Genomic DNA, 19,923 nt, shown 5'->3' on the forward strand with positions numbered 1-19,923 from the left:
CTTCTCAGATCTGGAAAAATTGGTGCTGAAATTTATATGGAGGCACAAGAGACCTCGAATAGCTAAAGCAATCTTGTATAACAAAAACAAAGCCGGGAGCATCACAATACCAGATTTCAGGACATACTACAGGGCAGTTGTAATCAAAACAGCATGGTACTGGTACAGAAACAGATGGATAGACCAATGGAACAGAATTGAAACACCAGAAATCAATCCAAACATCTACAGCCAACTTATATTTGATCAAGGATCCAAAACCCATCCCTGGGGTAAGGACAGTCTATTCAATAAATGGTGCTGGGAAAATTGGATTTCCATGTGCAGAATCATGAAGCAAGACCCCTAACATTCACCTTACACAAAAATTCACTCAACATGGATTAAAGACCTAAATCTACGACCTGACACCATCAAGTTACTAGAGAACATTGGAGAAACCCTTCAAGATATTGGCACAGGCAAAGAGTTTCTGGAAAAGACCCGGGAGGCACAGGCAGTCAAAGCCAAAATTAACTATTGGGATTGCATCAAATTGAGAAGTTTCTGTACTGCAAAAGAAACAGTCAGGAGAGTGAAGAGACAACCGACAGAATGGGAAAAAATATTTGCAAACTATGCAACAGATAAAGGGTTAATAACCAGAATCTACAAAGAGATCAAGAAACTCCACAAAAACAAAACCAACAACCCAATTAAGAGACGGGCCAAGGACCTCAATAGACATTTTTCAAAAGAGGAAATCCAAATGGCCAACAGGCACATGAAAAAATGTTCAAGGTCATTAGCAATCAGGGAAATGCAAATCAAAAGCACAATGAGGTTTCACCTCACCCCGGTTAGAATGGCTCACATACAGAAATCTACCAACAACAGATGCTGGCAAGGATGTGGGGAAAAAGGGACACTAACCCACTGTTGGTGGGAATGCAAACTGGTCAAGCCACTATGGAAGTCAGTCTGGAGATTCCTCAGAAACCTGAAGATAACCCTACCGTTCGACCCAGCCATCCCACTCCTTGGAATTTACCCAAAGGAAATGAAATTGGCAAACAAAAAAGTGGTCTGCAGCCGAATGTTTATTGCAGCTCAATTCACAATAGCTAAGACCTGGAACCGACCTAAATGCCCATCAATGGTAGACTGGATAAAGAAATTATGGCATATGTACTCTTTAGAATACTATACCGCAGTAAGAAACAACGAAATCCAGTCATTTGCAACAAAATGGAGGAATCTGGAACACATCATGCTGAGTGAAATAAGCCAGTCCCAAAGGGATAAATACCATATGTTCTCCCTGATCGGTGACAACTGACTGAGCACCAAAAAGGAAACCTCCTGAAGTGAAATGGACACTATGGGAAACGGTGACTTGATCAGCATAGCCCTGACTGTTAATGAACAACTTAATACATTATCCCTCTTAGTAGTTTTTTTGTCTGTTCTACTTAATATGACTGGTTTAATTCTGTAATTAATACACAGTTATTCTTAAGTGTTAAAAATTAACTGAAATGTGATCCCTGTTAAACATAAGAGTGGGAATAAGAGAGGGAAGAGATGTATAATTTGGGACATGCTCAAGCTGACTTGCCCCAAATGGTAGAGTTAGAAACATACCAGGGGATTCCAATTCAATCCCATCAAGGTGGCATGTACCAATGCCATTTCACTAGTCCAAGTGATCAATTTCAGTTCACAATTGATCATAATGAAAGGACTAAGAGTCAGAGGGAGCACATAAACAAGTCTAGTACCTGCTAACACTAACCGATAGAATAAATAAAGGGGAGAGTGATCCAACATGCGAAGTGAGATACTCAGCAGACTCATAGAATGGCAGATGTCCTAAATAGCACTCTGGCCTCAGAATCAGCCCTAAAGGCATTCCGATCTGGCTGAAAAGCCCATGAGAGTATTTCAGGCATGGAAAGCCAAGACACTCTGGCAAAAGATCTCTGTGAGTGAGATCCCAGTGGAAAGAACAGGTCTTCAAAGAAGGAGGTACCTTTCTCTGAAGGGAGGAGAGAACCTCCACTTTGACTATGACCTTGTCTAAACAAGATAAGAATCGGAGAACTCAGAGGGCTTCCATAGCCTTGGAAACTCATGACTGGAGCACAGGGAGACTACTGATGCCATAGACAGGAGTGTCAATTGGTAAAGTCAACAACAGGAGTCACTGTGCACTTACTCCTCATGTAGGATCTCTGTCCTTAATGTGCTGTGTATTGAGATTTAATGCTATAACGAGTACTCAAACAATATATTTCACTTTGTGTTTCTATGGGGGTGTAAACTGTTGAAATCTTTACTTAATGTATACTAAACTGATCCTCTGTAAAAAAAAAAAAAAAGAAAAAAAAGAAATTATCAACTCCCAACTTGACTCTCACTGGAATTAAACATGACAATAGGTCTGATCTGATTTCATCATCATTTAAAAAAAATCATCTATTATTTTTCACTTTATGTTTCTGTGTGAGAGCAAACTGTTGAAATCCTTACTTAATGTATACTAAGCTGATCTTCTGTATATTAAGATAATCGAAAATGAATCTTGATGTGAATGGAAGGGGAGAGGGAGTGGGAAAGGGGAGGGTAGTGGGTGGGAGGGACGGTATGTGGGGGAAGCCATTGTAATGCATAAATCGTACTTTGGAAATTTATATTCATTAAATAAAAGTTAAAAAAAAGATGTTATTTATTTATTTGAGAGGTAGAGTTACAGATTGAGAGAGGGAGAGACAGAGAGAGATGTCTTCCATTTGCTGGTTCACTCCCCAAATGGCCGCAATGGCTGGAGCTGGGCTGATCTGAAGTCAGGAGCCAGGCACTTCTTCCTAGTCTCCCACCTAGGTGTGGGCCCCAAGCACTTGGACCATCTTCCACTGCTTTCCCAGGCCATAGCAGAGAGCTGGATCAGAAGAGGAGTAGCAAGGACTCAAACTGGCACCACAGGCAGAAGCTTAGCCTATTATGTCACAGCACTGGTCCCTAACATTTTTTTTTTTTAAATTGAGCTAGTATAAGATAGTTCAATGGCAAAAGTGAGTAAGACATTATTGTGCTGTAGTGGGAGAATTTTAAATTCTAACCCTTATTCTTTGAATGATAGCTGAAACTGGGAAGGAAGAAATAACTATAGCATGGTGTGTGTCTAAATAAATGAGAAACATTAGAAACTATACAGTATCTAGGAGATGTTTTCTGCCATTGAAAATCAGAGACACAAAAGAGAGTGCACTGGTATCTGCAAAATTCTTTGTGAGAAGCTTCTTAAAAACACAAGGTGAGACTTTATGTGTAAAAGAAACAAACTTCCACACTGCTGAAAAATCTCAGGAATATCTCTCTCCTTTTTTTTTTTTTTTTTTTTTTTTTGACAGGCAGAGTGGACAGTGAGAGAGAGAGACAGAGAGAAAGGTCTTCCTTTTCTGTTGGTTCACCCTCCCAATGGCCGCTGCGGCCCTGACCAGGCCTAGAACCCTGGGGGCCGGCACCGCAGGAGGAGGATTAGTCTATTGAGCCGCAGCACCAGCCAGAAATATCTCTTAAACTCTCCTGATTTGGACCACAACCACAAGCAATGACTTCTCTCAGAAGGACCTTTTACAGCAAGAGCTATTCTATTTGGATATAAGAAGAAGAAATCCTCCTTACATCCAACATTTCTTGCATGGTGTGGCTTTGGTGAAATAGCAAACAGCATTGGTATACCTAAAACTACACTAGTAACACTGACGAAGCCTCTGTTGATGAATTGGAAGCTCATAAATACTCAACTTCAAGGTGACTAGCTTTAGCTGGTGTACAATTCAGAAGTACTGAGGAGTGACATGTGCAAGCTGACACTAGTATGGGGTGCTAAAAAAACTGATGTTAGAGGCTATCAAAATAAGAAATCACGTTCCAAAATGTTAATATCTTGACTGCAGTTGGCCAGGGACCACAGCAGTTTCCTGCAATGAAAGCTTGGTAATCAACATAAAAATCAACATAAGGACTTCATGCAATGTGATCAGCTATTTCTAGTCAATACCTTTCTTAACCTTTTCAAGTACTTTTAGTTTACCCTATTTTTTTTTTTTTTTTTTTTTTTTTTTGGACAGGCAGAGTGGATAATGAGAGAGAGAGAGAGAGAGAGAGAGAGAGAGAGAGAGAGAAAGATCTTTCTTTGTGCGTCTCCTGGTTTCCTATGCGGGTGCAGGGCCCAAGCACTTGGGCCATCCTCCACTGCACTCCCGGGCCATAGAAGAGAGTTGGTCTGGAAGAGGGGCAACCGGGATAGAATCCGGCACCCTGACCGGGACTAGAACCCGGTGTGCCAGCGCCACAGGCGGATGATTAGCCTATTGAGTCATGGCGCCAGCCTAGTTTACTCTTGATTAAGCATGGTAGGTGCTGAGACTGAGTTCTTTGGGAGGAATTCCTATTCTAAACAGTGTCAGAGATGGCTAGATACCTGCCCTCATTATTACAGCACACATTTTTTTCATCTACATTTGTGATTCTTACTGGGCCTTAGCTAAACAAAGCCTGTTCTTGCTAAATGATGTAGAATCTGAGAAGCATCTACAGGGGCCAACACTGTGGTGTAGCGGGTAAAGCCTCCTCCTGCAGTGCTGGCATCCGATATGAGCATTGGTTCAAGTCCTGGCTACTCCACTTCTGATACAGCTCTCTGTTATGGCCTGGGAAACAGTAGAAGATGCCCCAAGTACTTAGGCCCCTGCACCCATGTGGGAGACTAGGAGGAAGCTCCTGGCTCCTGGTTTCAGATTGGTACAGCTCTGGCCATGCAGCCATCTTGGGGGTGAACCAGCAGATGGAAGACCTTTTTACCTCTGCCTCTGCTTCCCTGTAACTCTGCCTTTCAAATAAATAAATAAATCTTTAAAACAAAAAAAAGAGAAGAAAGTACATAGAATGTACACTGAGAATTGGTGCAAGACCTAGATCTAGAATACTAGATACTAAAATAAGCTGAGTATTATTAGATTACAAAATGACCTATTTCTTTTATCTCCATTTCTCAATTGGATTTAATGAAGTCATTGAAAAAAACAATAACAAAACAGAGAAGATATAAGAAAAATCATATGACTCTTCTCATTTCTCTTTGACACTTCCAATTTTTCTGAGTTCCATTGCTTTACTTAATGTTTTATGATTCATCATTCCCAAGTATCTGTACATATCAAATTTCAACTTTGCCCTTGTTAGTGTCCATCCTACAAATCTAACAATAAAATAGCCCCCTTTTATCTCTTTTCCATTAAAAAATTCCACAAATCATTTTTTACTTGTGTTATTGCTTTTATCCTTGGCCTTCATGCCCTCATTCCTGAGCCTGGCACTCTTACACATGTGAAAAAAAACACAAATAATAAAGATCAAGTGAGGTAGTTTTACCAACAGTATTTATAATGTTTAATGTTCTTTATTTTGTTCAATATACAACAATTATAAATTATCTGAAAAGTACAAGGTAAAATAAATTATTACTCTCCTCTAAAGCATGTGTTTGCATAGTCCAATAGCAGTTCTTAACAGATTTACTGTGCAACATCTAGCTATCCTACAAACCTTGGTATGTATTTAATGTAATGTTAATAAAACAGGATCTGCAGTAGTAACAAGATTCTACGGAATACTTACTGAAAAGTGAAACTAAGGAATATTTATACTTTGTAAACATAGAATCAACAATATTTAAAAAAAAAACAGATTGTCCGATAAAAGCACAATTATTTGAGTTGTATTTTAGTCAAAGTACAATGTTCTAATGTAAAACGTATTTTGCTCAAGTATACAGCACTGTCTTTATGTAAGAGTTATATTTCTATACCATATATTTTAGCTAATCATATTAGTAAAATAACTTCATCAAAACAAAGTGGGTACTCTCAAGTCATTCATACACAAGTAAGGGACACATTCCTATACTCAAAGGTAATAATTGAATCTACATTACAGAATCTTTTAAAAATTGGTCATCAACAAATTAGCAGGTATATCCTGTTAATACAACACCTATAATAACACACTGAGCATTGTGGCACCTCAAGTTAAGCCACTGCCTGCAACACTAGATCCTATATGGGTGCCAGGTATTGACTGCTCTACTTCTGGTCCAGCTCCCTGCTAATGGAGTGGGAAAGTGTCAAAAGATGGCCCAAGTGCTTGAACCTTTGCCACCTATGTGGGAGATCCAGATGGGGTTCTAGGCTCTTGGATTCAGCCTCGCTCAGCTCTGACTGTTGTGGCCATTTGGGGAATGAATCAGCAGATGGAAGATTTCTCTCTCTCTCTCTCTCTCTCTCTCTCTCTCTCTCATTCTTCCTCTCCCTCTCTCTCTTTGACACTGCCTTTCAAATAAACAAATCTGGGGGCCGGCGCTGTGGCATAGCAGGTAAAGCCACCACCTGGCAGTGCCAGCATCCCATATGGGCACTGGTTTGAGTCCCGGCTACTCCACTTTCTACCGAGCTCTATGCTGTGGTCTGGGAAAGCCGTGGAAAGCAGCCCAAGCCCTGGGGCCCCTGCACCCGTGTTGGGGACCTAGAGGAAGTTTCTGGCTCCTGGCTTTAGATGGGCACAGCTCTGGCCATGCACCCATTTAGGGAGTGAACCAGAAGATGGAAGACCTCTCTCTCTGCCTAATCTTTTCTCTCTGTGTAACTCTGACTTTCAAGTAAAATAAATAAATCTTAAAAAAAAAAACCTATATTTGAAAAAAAATAACATATTGCTATATTTTCTAAGGGAAGATTTATACAAAAATATTAATGGTACACCAAAGTAGATTTTAAAAATCTACCACTATGAGAAGAACAAACGAAAAACAAGAGGAAAGTACCAGAAACTACTCCAGAAGCCCTCCACTGTGTTACCATGACACCAATTACAGAAATCTAAAAAAGTTTAAATCCTGCCTTGGGCAATGTTTCGTGCAACATGTGTAAAATGTATTCTCAAGCTCTGAATTGAAAATTTGCTCATCTTCAGCTGTTTTCATGAGCTGAACAAACAAAAAGTCTGCAGGAAAGATATAGTGAACTTGGACAATAAACATAGATTTTTGGTATTTCTATTCCTACATATTGTACTCTGAGGCTCCTTTGTAACTTTGTGTTACTGAAAAGAATAAAATCTTCCCAAAGCTCTACTGACAGTTGAAGAAATATTACACAGATAAATAAAGAAGTTCATTAGAATTAGGAAGGAGCTATTTCCAGTTGGCAGTTCACTCAGTTTTATAGCGATGTTTGTACCCAGTGTAACTATCAACCATCACATTTCTGTTCCCAAGAGGTACAATAGAGGGAGCTGGATGTCTCTTGGGGCTATTCCATTATGGGCTGAGTCAGGAAGCACTGATAAATGCAGACCAGGATAAGGAACAGCAGGAGAGAATGTTCTTTTAGTTTACTTCTGGGTTCTTAGAAGATATTTTTTAAAAATTAATTAAAGCCATTTTAATATTTTACAGATTCTGTATTGAAGTCACTGGTTTAGAAGTTTTTGAGTCTTTGTACATGACAATCTGGAAAAAAAAAAAAAACACATTCAAAATGAGTAACATGGATGCACCCACAACCATATACATGCAAATCTGTACTTGAGTTCAACCTCAGGCATTCGATTTTAGAAAAATGTTATAAATATTAACTACCAGTTTTAATTTGAAGCATAATGTGCTATATTGCCAAGTGCATCCCTATAGGGGATATGCATAAGCACAAATACTCTATTTCTTGAATTTTAAGCCTGTGTTTTGAAAGTAGTGTCAACATTTTTCCCCCAGATATTGCACAGGCCACTCCAAATTGTTGGGGTAATTCCTTGGGAAGAAGCAGGGTACAAACTTTACCATCCTAGAACACAGTCCCACTACAAAGGGAATGAACCTTTGGTTTACAGGAAAGGGCAGGGAGAGACTTCTTAGAATTCACTGCTTTGATAAACCCCTTCAGCTGTGGAATATGAAGAAAGTATGAAGTCTAGAACTGCATTGCCCTCCCCTTGACATGTGTCTTGAGTCTAAAGAACTCAAGGAAACAAAAAGGAGGTGATATTTACTGAGAATGCATAGTGAATAAAGCACAGCACTTCATGGTTCGTATGTGTACTCCTTATTTGGCCCCGTGAGGAAGGTGGCAATTATCCCTTTATACCAGTGACAAAACTGATGTTGACAAAGGTTAAGGAGCATGTTCAAGAGCACAACACTAGTAAATAAGGTTCTGTTCTGGCTCAGTGAATGCCAGGTGCTTGATCTGATTCTGGTGTCTGGTATCCCTGGAAAACTCTTTCCAAATAAAATCCTGAAGAATTTTTTTTCCCTCAGCCAATCCAATACTAAAGATTAAAAAGAACAGAATGAGGAATTTCAATGAAAGAGAGAAGCTAGAGACAGGGAAAGTCAAAGAGCAGGAAGTCTCCATCTCTCAGGATGTCCACTAGGTAAACAGAAAGGAAGGAGGAACAGGAAAGCCATTTTCCACTCTGAAGGACTCCATCAATCAAAGACAAACTGTGGCTGAAAGCTCTTGGGCCTCAACAAGGGAATTGAAGATGAGCCAGTTTTCCCAATGCTTGTATTCAACAGCTGATTGACAATTCAGTGATTGCAAAATCCAGAACGCTAAATGGAATTTTTGAGAGTGGTGTTAGAAATGAAAGCATTTTATTAAACCATGTGAAAATGCCTTTTTTTGGATGGTTGAATGTGAAAAAAAATTTAAGGAAAATTATTAATTATTTGAAACGCAGAGTTACAGAGAAAGGGAGAGACACAGAAAAACAGATCTTCCATCTGCTGGTTCACTCCCCAAATGGATACAAGTATCCTGGGCCGGCCAGGCCAAAGCCAGGAGCCTGGAATTCCATCTGGGTCTCCCATGTGGGTGGCAGGGGTTCACGCACTTGGGCCATCTTCTGCTGCTTTCCCAGGCATATTATCAGTGAGCTAGATCAGAAGTGGAACAGCCAGGACATGAATTGGTACTTATATGGGATGCTGGCATCGCAGGTAGCAGTGTAGCCTGCTGTGCCACAACACCAGCCCAGAACAATAAAAAATTCATATGGCTCCATTTCTATATGAAATCATTAACACCAATATGAGCATAAGAGAAAACCCAAACACTGGGTATACCCTTGACTCTTAAAAAAACAGATTTGGACCAGCACATTTTTTCTGATCAATGTTGCTAAGCTAGTTTGCAGGTAAGTCACTTGCAGATAGCCCAGAGCTCTGAAAGATTATTCAGGAAACAGCCAATTGCTATGACAGCAATAAGACAAACTGCAAAGCAAAACACATGTGAACAAAAGTTCTACTTCTCTCATGTCAAGGGCATTTTTTCAGACTAAGCTAGCTCATCTGTGCTTAACTATACTCACAACTGTTTCAAAGCTTTAGTGAGGACCTCAGTATAATTTATATTCAGCCAATAATTGTGTGAAAGCATCAATTTAATTTTTAAAGGGCAAGCCTTCGAGGTTTAGCATAACTAAGCCTGAATTAACATGTTTGCAACAAGAGCTGAGGCAAGCTGCTCACTACACTGGCCAATTCCAGTGTACAACCAAACCCCTTAGGTTTTTTACCACATGCTTGAGAGGCCTGTTCTCCATGGCAGAGACAAAATGTATCCTGTAGGCTCCCTATGCAGCAAGAGGCTGAAACAGCATTTAGATTTGATCCTACATGCCAACGGGGAGCTACAAAGCTTTCCAGTTTCTGGAGAAGAGTTGGACTGAAATTCAGCTGATATCCCTGTCATGCTTAGAAGAATGAAGAGGCAGACAAGCCCAAGAGGAGACAGACACAACAAACAAGGACTCTGAATCTATACAAAGAAAATCTCCTGCCAAGTCTTCTCATTGAGCAGCACATGATGTTTTACCTCTTGGGAAAACCCAGGTTCTGCACAGATGGGTACTTTGGAGTACGTTTTCCCTTCAAAATACATGGAGATGGACACCTTCTGCTTTGTTTTCTCCCCTAAAATATAAACAGCACACTTAGCACAGTCCTGGACAATGGGTCCAGGTACTTAATACAGGAGGACTAAGAGAAAAAGAAAGTTATGAAACACTTTGAAAGGAAAGCATCATTCTGGGAATGGGGGGGTAGGGGGCAGGTAATGTGCTCAATATGGAAAAATTTCAATAAAGGTAACAGACCTCAAACAGAAGTTACACATTGAGTGAATTTTAAGAATTTAATTTATTAAAACTTTTATAAATTTGTGAGTATAAATTTATAAGAATTTAAGAATTTTGCATTTTGTTTTCCCCATGAAGAAATACACATTCAATGCTTCTTTTGCTTCATTTCTAGCTGAGATATCTCTCCCTCTCTCTCTCTCTCTCTCTCTCCATATATATATATATATATATATATATTTCATGTAAACCATGTGAGCTCCTGGTATTGGATACTTTGTGGAATATTAAAATCAGGGTAAGCTTATCTGTCTCTTCAAACATTTATCATGACTTTATAGTGCAAAAATTTAAAATCCTATCTTCTATTTTAAAAAATACACTGTGGTTACAAATAGTTTTCCCATGAGTAACAGAAAACCAGGATTTATTTCTTCTATCTAACCATAACTGAGTACCTGCTACTCACTTTTTTTCCATAGTACCAACTGACTCTTTATTCTACACAGAGTCTGGTAGTCACCATTCTACTCTCATTTTTTTTGACGTCAGCTTTTTTAGATTCTGCATATGAGTGAAGTCATGTGGTACTTTTCTTTCTTTGGTTGCCTCATTTCACGTAACACAATGAACTCTAGTTCCATTACATTTCTGAAAATGAAAGAATTTTTTAATATAAACTATAATATTCATAATATATCTAAATAGTATTCTACTTGGTATATCCCCCACATTTTCTTTTCACTTCATCTGTTGAGGAATATTAGGTTGAATTGATTTCTTAGCTCTTGTGAATAATAATAAGACATTAATATATAAACATAAGGTACAGATGTATTTTAGACAAATTAATTTCATTTTTTTCACATATATGTCCAGAACTGACATTGTCAGACCACAAAGTAGTTCTATTTTTAAGTTTTGGAAAAATTCCCATATTATTTTCCAAAAATAACATGTAAAAATTCCCTGTTCTCCATACCCACATCAATAGTTGTATCTTTTCAGTTTTTTAAATATAACTTTTCTTTATTTGAAAGAGAGTGATAGAGGAAGAGTGAGAGACAGATCTTCCATTGGCTGGTTCACTTTCCAAATACTTGAGCTGTCACCAGGTGCTTTCCAAGCTGAGCATTAGTAAGAAGCTGGAATTGGAGGTGCAATTGTGAATTGAACCCAGGCACTCTGATACAGGGTGCAGGCATCCAAGAGACTGCTATTCCAATTTCCTGCCCATATGTTTTATCTTTTTGATTTGTATTTTCCTGATGATTAGTGTTATTGAGGATTTTTTTTATATACCCATTGGCCATTTGTATATCTTTCTTTGAAAAATATCTAATTAAAGCTATTGCCCACATTTGAATTGCATTATTTGTGGAGACTTTGGCTATTATTTGACTTCCTTATATATTCTGCTTATTACTTTGTCAGGTGTCTTACAAACATTTTCTCCAATTGTGTAAATTATCTCTTCACTTTGTTTATTGAGAGAGAAAGAATCTTTGATCTGCTGGTAAATTCCCCAAATGGCTGCAATGGCTGGAGCTGGGCCAATCTGAAGCCAGAAGCCAGGAGCTTCCCCTGGGTCTCCCATGTGGGTGCAGGGGCCCAAGTGCTTGAGTTATCTTCCACTCTTTTCCCAGGTGCGTTAGCAGGGAGCTAGATCAGAAATGGAGCAGCCAAGACTCAAACTGGTGCCCATTTAGGGTGGTGGTGCTACAGACAGTGGCTTTACCCACTATGCCATAGAACTGGCCCCAATCTTTTGGTTTTAATTTGGTTCCTTCAATGTAATTTTTTTTCAAACAAATGGAATTTGTATTGATAAAACAAAGGGGAAAGTATTTTGATGACTTCTAGGTTCAGTCTTATTTGTGACAATCTCAACTTTGATAATTCTGTTATCAAATTCTCCAGCACCAAGGGACTAAACAGGAAACTGTCTATGTTATATAATTAACGTACATTACTGAAAAGAAATACACTGTTTTCCTTTTCTAAAATATAGTTAATTAAAAAATGGCTTTCCCAAATTTGCTTTTGTTGATTATTTATCTAATGAACTTGGTAAGTCCCTTTCTTAGATATTGTAGTGTGCATAGAAGGTTTTTCCCATTTAAGTTGCTTTTTGTCCATATTTTAACAAGGCATGAACATATCCCTGTAGAAAAATAAGATACATTGCATTTTTATTACCAGTTTTCCATTTTCTGTATATTTATATCCTTAGCCATTCTTCCAATGGTGGGCAAGAGTATATTTCCCCATCTGGTTGATGCTGGGGTTGACTATGTATTTCTTTTAGTCAATGGAATGTTAGTAGACATGACACAGAAGTTTCAGATGTCGTGTTCCAGTATACCCAGTGCCCTTCCACTGTTGCTGTAAGAGGAAAATGTCCCAGATACCACAGACTGTCTCGAGAACAATGAGTCATGTAGAAATGAACTTAAAACAACTGACATTAAGCCAAAGCCTAATGAACCCATCCAAGATCAAACTCGAACTAGCCCACAGAGATACAAAATAGAAATAATTACATATTGTTATATGACAATGATATTTTATAGTTGTTATTCCATACCATTGGCACTATATCTAACTGACACCAAAATAAAGCTTTACCCTTGTGAATCCTTGTTAGACTTTCAGTAATGATTCTCTGCTTCCACTAGATAAGAGATGGGCACTTGACCAAAGCGAGGTCAGAACTTCAATCAATCTGAGTCACAAAGACTGAAAACAGTGGTAGCTGTTTTATCTAAGAGTTCTGCAGACACTGCGTAGTGCTTCTTAAAACCTAAATGCCTCAAACTGCTGCAATTCTTGACATTTCTAAGCCTATTACTTCAGATTTTTCCTTTATTTTAGTAAACTATCACATGTTAGTTGAATTCATTCATTTTTTTTTCTAGTTAGTAATTAATTTTCTGTTTCTGGTAACTCACACCATCTGACACAAAGAGAGACACAATTTTTAAATTTTTAAATAAATTTAATAACTGAAAACATCTAGCATTGTTTGTATTTCCCAGAACTGATCAAAATTCACCAAGAGCAAGAAGTTGTCCACACAACAGCAGCTTCTCCAGAGGAATTAAATAAAATAAAACAGAAATGCCTCAACATCAAATAACATACATAAGTATTGATTTGACATCAGAAAAACAATATGACCTGACAATGATGATTTTTTGTCCTAGGACATTAAGAAAATTGTTTCTTTCCAAGAAACATTGCATAGATGCTATTATTTTTATTTCATTTGCTATTACTATAACTTATGAGCTCAAAGAGCCCTCAAAATGACATGTAACATAAGAACTATAAATTGAGTCAAAATATAAGTTTAATTCAATAATTCATAAAAATGCAAATATTTAATTTTAGAAGATAGTATTACTTGATTCCAGCAATATGATCATCGAAATAATCAGAAATTCAGATGCTATTAAAACTGCTAGGAATGTGTAATAAAATATTGAAGTATGTTTCTTTAACTGGGTAGCTAACATTGTCATACATGGCTTAACCACAGGGACACATTCCAAGTAATGATGCTTTAGAAAATTTTGCCATTGTGCAATCACCATTAAGTAAATTTATACAACCTAAGACAATTGAAACATAACTAGGCAAAATAATCTTATAGGACTGTCATCATATATGCAGTCTGTCATTGACTGAAATGTGATTATGTGAGCCATGATTGTATTTAAATTATTATTGTGAAAAATCCTCTGGGACTAAAATTGAAAAGGGAATTAAAAGTAGGGGAAGAATTAATTACCTGATCTAGAGAAGAATAGGCAATAGTTAACTCCTCTTCTTAGTGAACACAATCTCTTGGATTTTGATAACCAGTGGGGGATAATGCTCTGTGTCTGAAGAGACAAGAGATTATTTATTTATTTTTTTTTGACAGGCAGAGTGGACAGTGAGAGAGACAGAGAGAAAGGTCTTCCTTTGCCGTTGGTTCACCTTCCAATGGCCGCCGTGGCTGGTGCGCTGCAGCCGGCGCACCTCACTGATCCAATGGCAGGAGCCAGGTACTTATCATGGTCTCCCATGGGGTGCAGGGCCCAAGCACTTGGGCCACCCTCCACTGCACTCCCTGGCCACAGCAGAGAGCTGGCCTGGAAGAGGGGCAACTGGGACAGAATCCGGCACCTCGACCAGGACTAGAACCCGGTGTGCCGGCGCTGCAAGGCGGAGGATCAGCCTAGTGAGCCGCGGCGCTGGCCAAGAGATTATTAGAGACAGCTCTTCATCATACTAGGAGACTCATCCTCAGTGAAAGGGAGGACATCTGCAGATAAAGAGAGACCACAAATAAATGTGTGCTTCCCCTTGTTTTGTGAATGCACAAAGAGTAATATCTGAGAATTCAAAATAGTCCTGAGCCTAATATGTATTGGAAGTTGTCACAAACCTTAAGTTATGGAATCTGTATGACAAGCAACACCACTTTGATACACAAGCTTTTAGAACTAAGAACAAAGTTGCCCAATGAATATGAACATTTAATTGAAAGGGTTACTTTTCTATAAAAACATAACTTTCCAATATTGCTCAGTTAAAGGCCCATAACCGTGAAAGAAATTAAGTTAATCTACAGCAAGTTTTCTTAACTTTGGCACCACTGAAGTTTTGGACCAAATAATTATTTGTTGTCAGAAGCTGATCTGTTCCAGGATAATTATCAGCTTATCTGGTCTCTGTCCACTAAGTGGCTATGGCATCATCAGAATTATGAAAATTGTGTAACCAGACATTTTCTTAATGAGCCCTTGGGTATATAGCTTTCCTACTGAACCTGTGAAAGCACTGATAAACACTGATCTGCACGCATGGACTTGTTACTGCCTAGACAATTTTTTTTTAATTTAATGAACATAAATTTCCAAAGTACAGCTTACGGATTACAATAGCTTCCCCCCCCCATAACTTCCCTCCCACCCACAACACTCCCCTCTCCCCTTCCATTCACATCAAGATTAATTTTCAATTATCTTTATATACAGAAGATCAATTTAGTGTATATTAAGTAAAGATTTCAACAGTTTGCACCCACACAGAAACATAAAGTGTAAAATACTATGTGAGCACTAGTTATAGCATTAATTAAACACTTAAGAGTAATTGTGTATTAATTACAGAGTTCAACCAATAGTTTTAAGTAGAACATAAAAAATACTAACAGGGTAAAGTATTAAGTTCTTTTTTTCTTTTTCTTTTTGTTTGTTATATAGTTTTTTATTTAATAAATGTGAATTTACAAAGTGCAACTTTTGTATTGTTGTGGCTTCCCCCCCCAACCTCCCTCCCTCCTGTGTCCCTCCCCTCTTCCACTCCCTCTCCCATCCTGCCCTTCATCGAGTTTCATTTTCAATTACCTTCATATACTGAAGATCAACTTAGTATATACTAAGCAAGGATTTCAACAGGCTGTACTCACACAACCGCACAAGGTATAGGGTATTGTTCGACTAGTAGTGTTGTTTTTAAGTTTCATAGTAAAATACATTAAGGACGGAGAGCCTACGTGGGGAGCATGTATCCAGTGACTCCCGTTGTTGATTTAACAATTGGCACTCTTATTTATGACGTGCCTAGACAATTTTATACACATATTCTCTAAAACTTTAATTAACAGATAATCTCTCCCTTAAATTGTCTGATGCTGAGACTGTAGCAAAAATTCATTTTGTTCGGTGGGCAATGCATTAATGGAAAATTCACAGAAGTGCAGAGAGATAAGGATACACGTATGTATGATTTTTAAGGTGGATGAAAAAAGTCTTGAGATTAGAAAACTAATTCTTACAATGTACAAAAAGGTACATCTCACCTGAATTGAGAGTATCCTAGGAACTCAATAAAAGAAAATACAAAAATATGGTTTATTTTTCCATATTGATAGTATACAGATGAATGCAACAGCTTGGATTACCTCATAAATATAATATTGAAAAAAGAAATCATAAATGTACTAGTAAAAGCATAACATTAAATATTGTATTCCATTTATATAAATTTCTCACCAAGACACACCTGGCACACAGTGATAGAAATGGAGAGAGCAAAGATTCTTGGGATAAGTCAATACATATATCCAAAATAGCACAAATGAAAAAACAGAAGTACATTTACAGAACCAATTAAAAATAGCAATAAAAAAATAAAAACAAAGTTACCCAATGAATATGAGCATTTAGTTAACAGAGTTATATGTCTAGAATAACATAAATTATCTACAATGCTCAATAAAAGGCCTATAACCATTATTGAAGTTCAATTAATCTACACCAGTATGTGCATGCAGGTAGTGGTTCCTTAAAGGAAAAGAGCATCAGGAAGACTACTGGAACCTGATTACATTGAGCATCTTGATCTCAGTATTGATTACATAGGTGCTTTAACTTTGTGAAAATTCATGGAGTTGTACATACTTGAATTACATGGAATTCCTGAGCAGGTAAAAGGCATCATAACAAACTTACCAGGGCCAGCACTGTGGTGCAATGGGTTAAAGCTCTGGCCTGCAGCACCAGTATCTTATATGGGCTCTGGTTCAAGTCCTAGCTGCCCCACTTCTGATTCAGCTCCTTGCTGATGGGCATGGGAAAACGGTAGAAGCTGGCCCAAGTCCTTGGGCCCTAGAATCATTGTTGTGGCCATTTGGGGAGTGAACCAGCAGATGGAAGACTGCAGACTTTAGCTAACTCTATCAGTCCCCATATGAAGAGGTAAATCTAACTGCCATTAGGGAAAGGACAATAACCACTCTAGCTGCTTCTTGCTGGTAGGGGCGTCGAGGGAATCAGCCGAGAAGTACTCCTCAGAATGGTCTGTCCAAGGGCCCTTGAAAGAAGAAACTATGTTTTCCTGGATCAAGGAAGAGTATCATTTACAGCTTAATTGTCTGTATGCCAGAGGAAATTAAATGGGTGAGTCAGTTGATTGTGAGAGGGGCAAACCGCAGAAATATGAAGATGATGACAAGCGGCTCTAAGAAGAGAAACAGCCAGGAAAGCTTAGGCAGTACAGGAGCCTGGAGATGCTCACATTCGAATTTGAGACCAGGCAGCCAGGTGGCCTGCTTAGATATCTCTCTGATGTTGTCTCAATCTGTCCTGAATGGCTGCTATTTACTTAACTGAAGCAAGTTTTATTAATTACAGTGCAAAGCTCTCCTTCCTGTGCTAGCAAGTGGTCTAAGGTGAGGTGATTGTTGAGCACACTGCTGCCAATGAGTGTTAACGATGGAGATACCCCTGGAAGTGTGACTCCAGTGCTTTGGGATATCCATTCTAGTGAATGGGCAGGACTTGAAGAGTCACCTCATGTAATAGGAATCCTTCCCAGAGAGAGGTGACAAGTGCTACAGCCCCCAGCTACGATTAGGCCAATGGTCCTGTCAGATGGGTGGCAGATGGTGATATTCCTTAAAATGACTGTGTCTCTCTGGGCTAATGTCCCCAAGGTGCAGTCTCTTCCTATCTGAGAATTATCTGTGTGTAAAGAAACAAACACTTTTAGGGTCTGTTTGGGCCAACTCTTTTGCAGGGGGTACATTTTAATGGCTTTTAAGTCCAGGGCTAAGGAATGGTTTTCTGAGCAGGGAAAGCAGCTGGTGGGCTGGACAGTACAAAAGGGCCAATTTACCCTTTTTTTCTGTTTCTTTAGCCAGCTGCAGCTGCAAAGATGAGCACAAACCTTTCTGGAACAGGTCAACTCTGAAACTGCATCCTATTAAATGTTGTAAACAGGGTTCGCACTGTGGCACAGCGGATAAAGCCACCGCCTGCAGTGCAGGCATCCCATATGGGCATTGGTTAGAGACTCGGCTTTTCCACTTTCCATCCAGCTCTCTCTACGGCCTGAGAAATCAGTAGAAGATGGCCCAATTCCTTGGGCCCCGGAACCCATGTGGGAGACCCTGAAGAAGCTCCAGTCTCCTGGCTTCAGATTGGCACAGCTCCAGCCGTTGCAGCCATTTGGAGAGTGAACCAGCAGATGAGAGATTCTCTCTCTGTCTCTCTGTGCCTCTGCCACTCTGTAACTCCACCGTTCAAAAATAAATATCTCTTAGAAAAAGAAAAAAAAGTTGTGAACTAGATTTAATTAGTTAAAGTGACTACTCAAACATTCTAGAGTGGGAATATGCTGCTGATTCTGATATGAGAGAGAAAAAGAAGGAAAGAAAAAGAAAAAAAGAATGAATGGAGTAAAGAAAGCTAATAGAAGTGTTCCTCAACAGTCTTTACAAGGGATGATCTATGTTATTGCTTCTTGAAGGTGATTTCACACCCCCTTCTTCTTTTCCCTTCCTGTCTCCTCCTTCTTTCCATTTAGCAACTTAATTGTCTTTGAAGAAGAATCCAAGAATGATATATGTTTTGTGAGCTCTTAGACTTAACTATTACTTATGTGATGTAATAATATCCTCCTTTTAACATACTAAAAGGGAGTGATTCTTGAGAACAAATTTTACTATTAAGTTTCATGGTACAACTCTTTGGGGACAGACGTCCTTCATGGGAAATTAGTGCACAGTGACTCTTGTTGTTTATTTAACAATTACCACTCTCAAGTATAACATCAGTAATTGCCCAAGGCTCTTGACATAAGATTCCTCAACTATGGAAGCCTTTCCCCTATACTAGCTCAACAAGACCATAATTAAAGTAGAAATTCTGTCCTACCTTCAGAGAAAAGTACATCTTTCTTTCGTGGCATCTTCTTTCCACTGGAGTCTTTCCCATAGGGGTCCTTTGGGTAGGACAAGTTTTGCTGGAGTGTCTTGGCTCTTCATGCTTGGAGTTTCCAGCTGGACTAGAGGGCTGATTCTGAGGTCGGAGTGCTACTTAAAGCAATTGTCATTCTATGAGTCTGCTGTATGGACTGCTTCCATATTGGAGCCTTCACTCCTTTATAATTCTATTATTATTTCCATACATATATGATCATTTGATCACTTTATCTTATCTATATAGTCATTTTAATACTTAATCCTATCTATTTGGTCTTTATAGCACTTAAGCTGCTATTTTTATCAGCCAGCTTAGGGGATTTTGGGATCCTATGGCAATTTGTTTAGGTATACAATTAAAAGTGAGTCCATAGTAAAGTATGTAGAACTGTACAGTTTTGCAGTTATGCACTTCATGCATTTCATGATTATAGTTTTTGGATCTAGGTAATTCTACCAACTATGCCCACCCTCCCATTCACACTCCCACCCCCTCTTCCTCTTCCCTTTCTTATTCACATTCTTATTCTCTACTCAGATCTATTTTCAAGTAACTATATATATATATATGATTAACTCTATATTTAGTTTAGAGTTCAATGATTTATATTAAAGAGAAAAAGATAAGGAAAATATTATAATAGAAAAGAAAGGAAATTATACCAAAAATATAGACTAAGAAGCTATTACTCAATAGTCAAGAGAAGGGGTATTCAAAATTATCTTTTCTCATAGTGTCAATTTCATTCCTAAATGTTGTCTCTTAGGTGCTCTATTTGTTACCAGTTGTGGCTTTCATCTGCATTTTTCTGATGGCTAGCAATTCTGAGCATTTTTCCATGTATCTGTTTGCCATTCTGAATTCCTCTTTTGAAAAATGTCTGTTTAAGTCTTTTGCCCATTTCTTCACTGTTTTTTTTTTTGTTGAGTTTCTTGATCTCTTCATAAATTCTGTTTATTAATCCTTTTTCAGTTGTATAGTT

Source organism: Oryctolagus cuniculus, chromosome 12 (genome assembly GCF_051225735.1).
Source record: "Oryctolagus cuniculus isolate XC-2025 breed Fujian yellow rabbit chromosome 12, ASM5122573v1, whole genome shotgun sequence".
NCBI lineage: Eukaryota > Metazoa > Chordata > Mammalia > Lagomorpha > Leporidae > Oryctolagus > Oryctolagus cuniculus.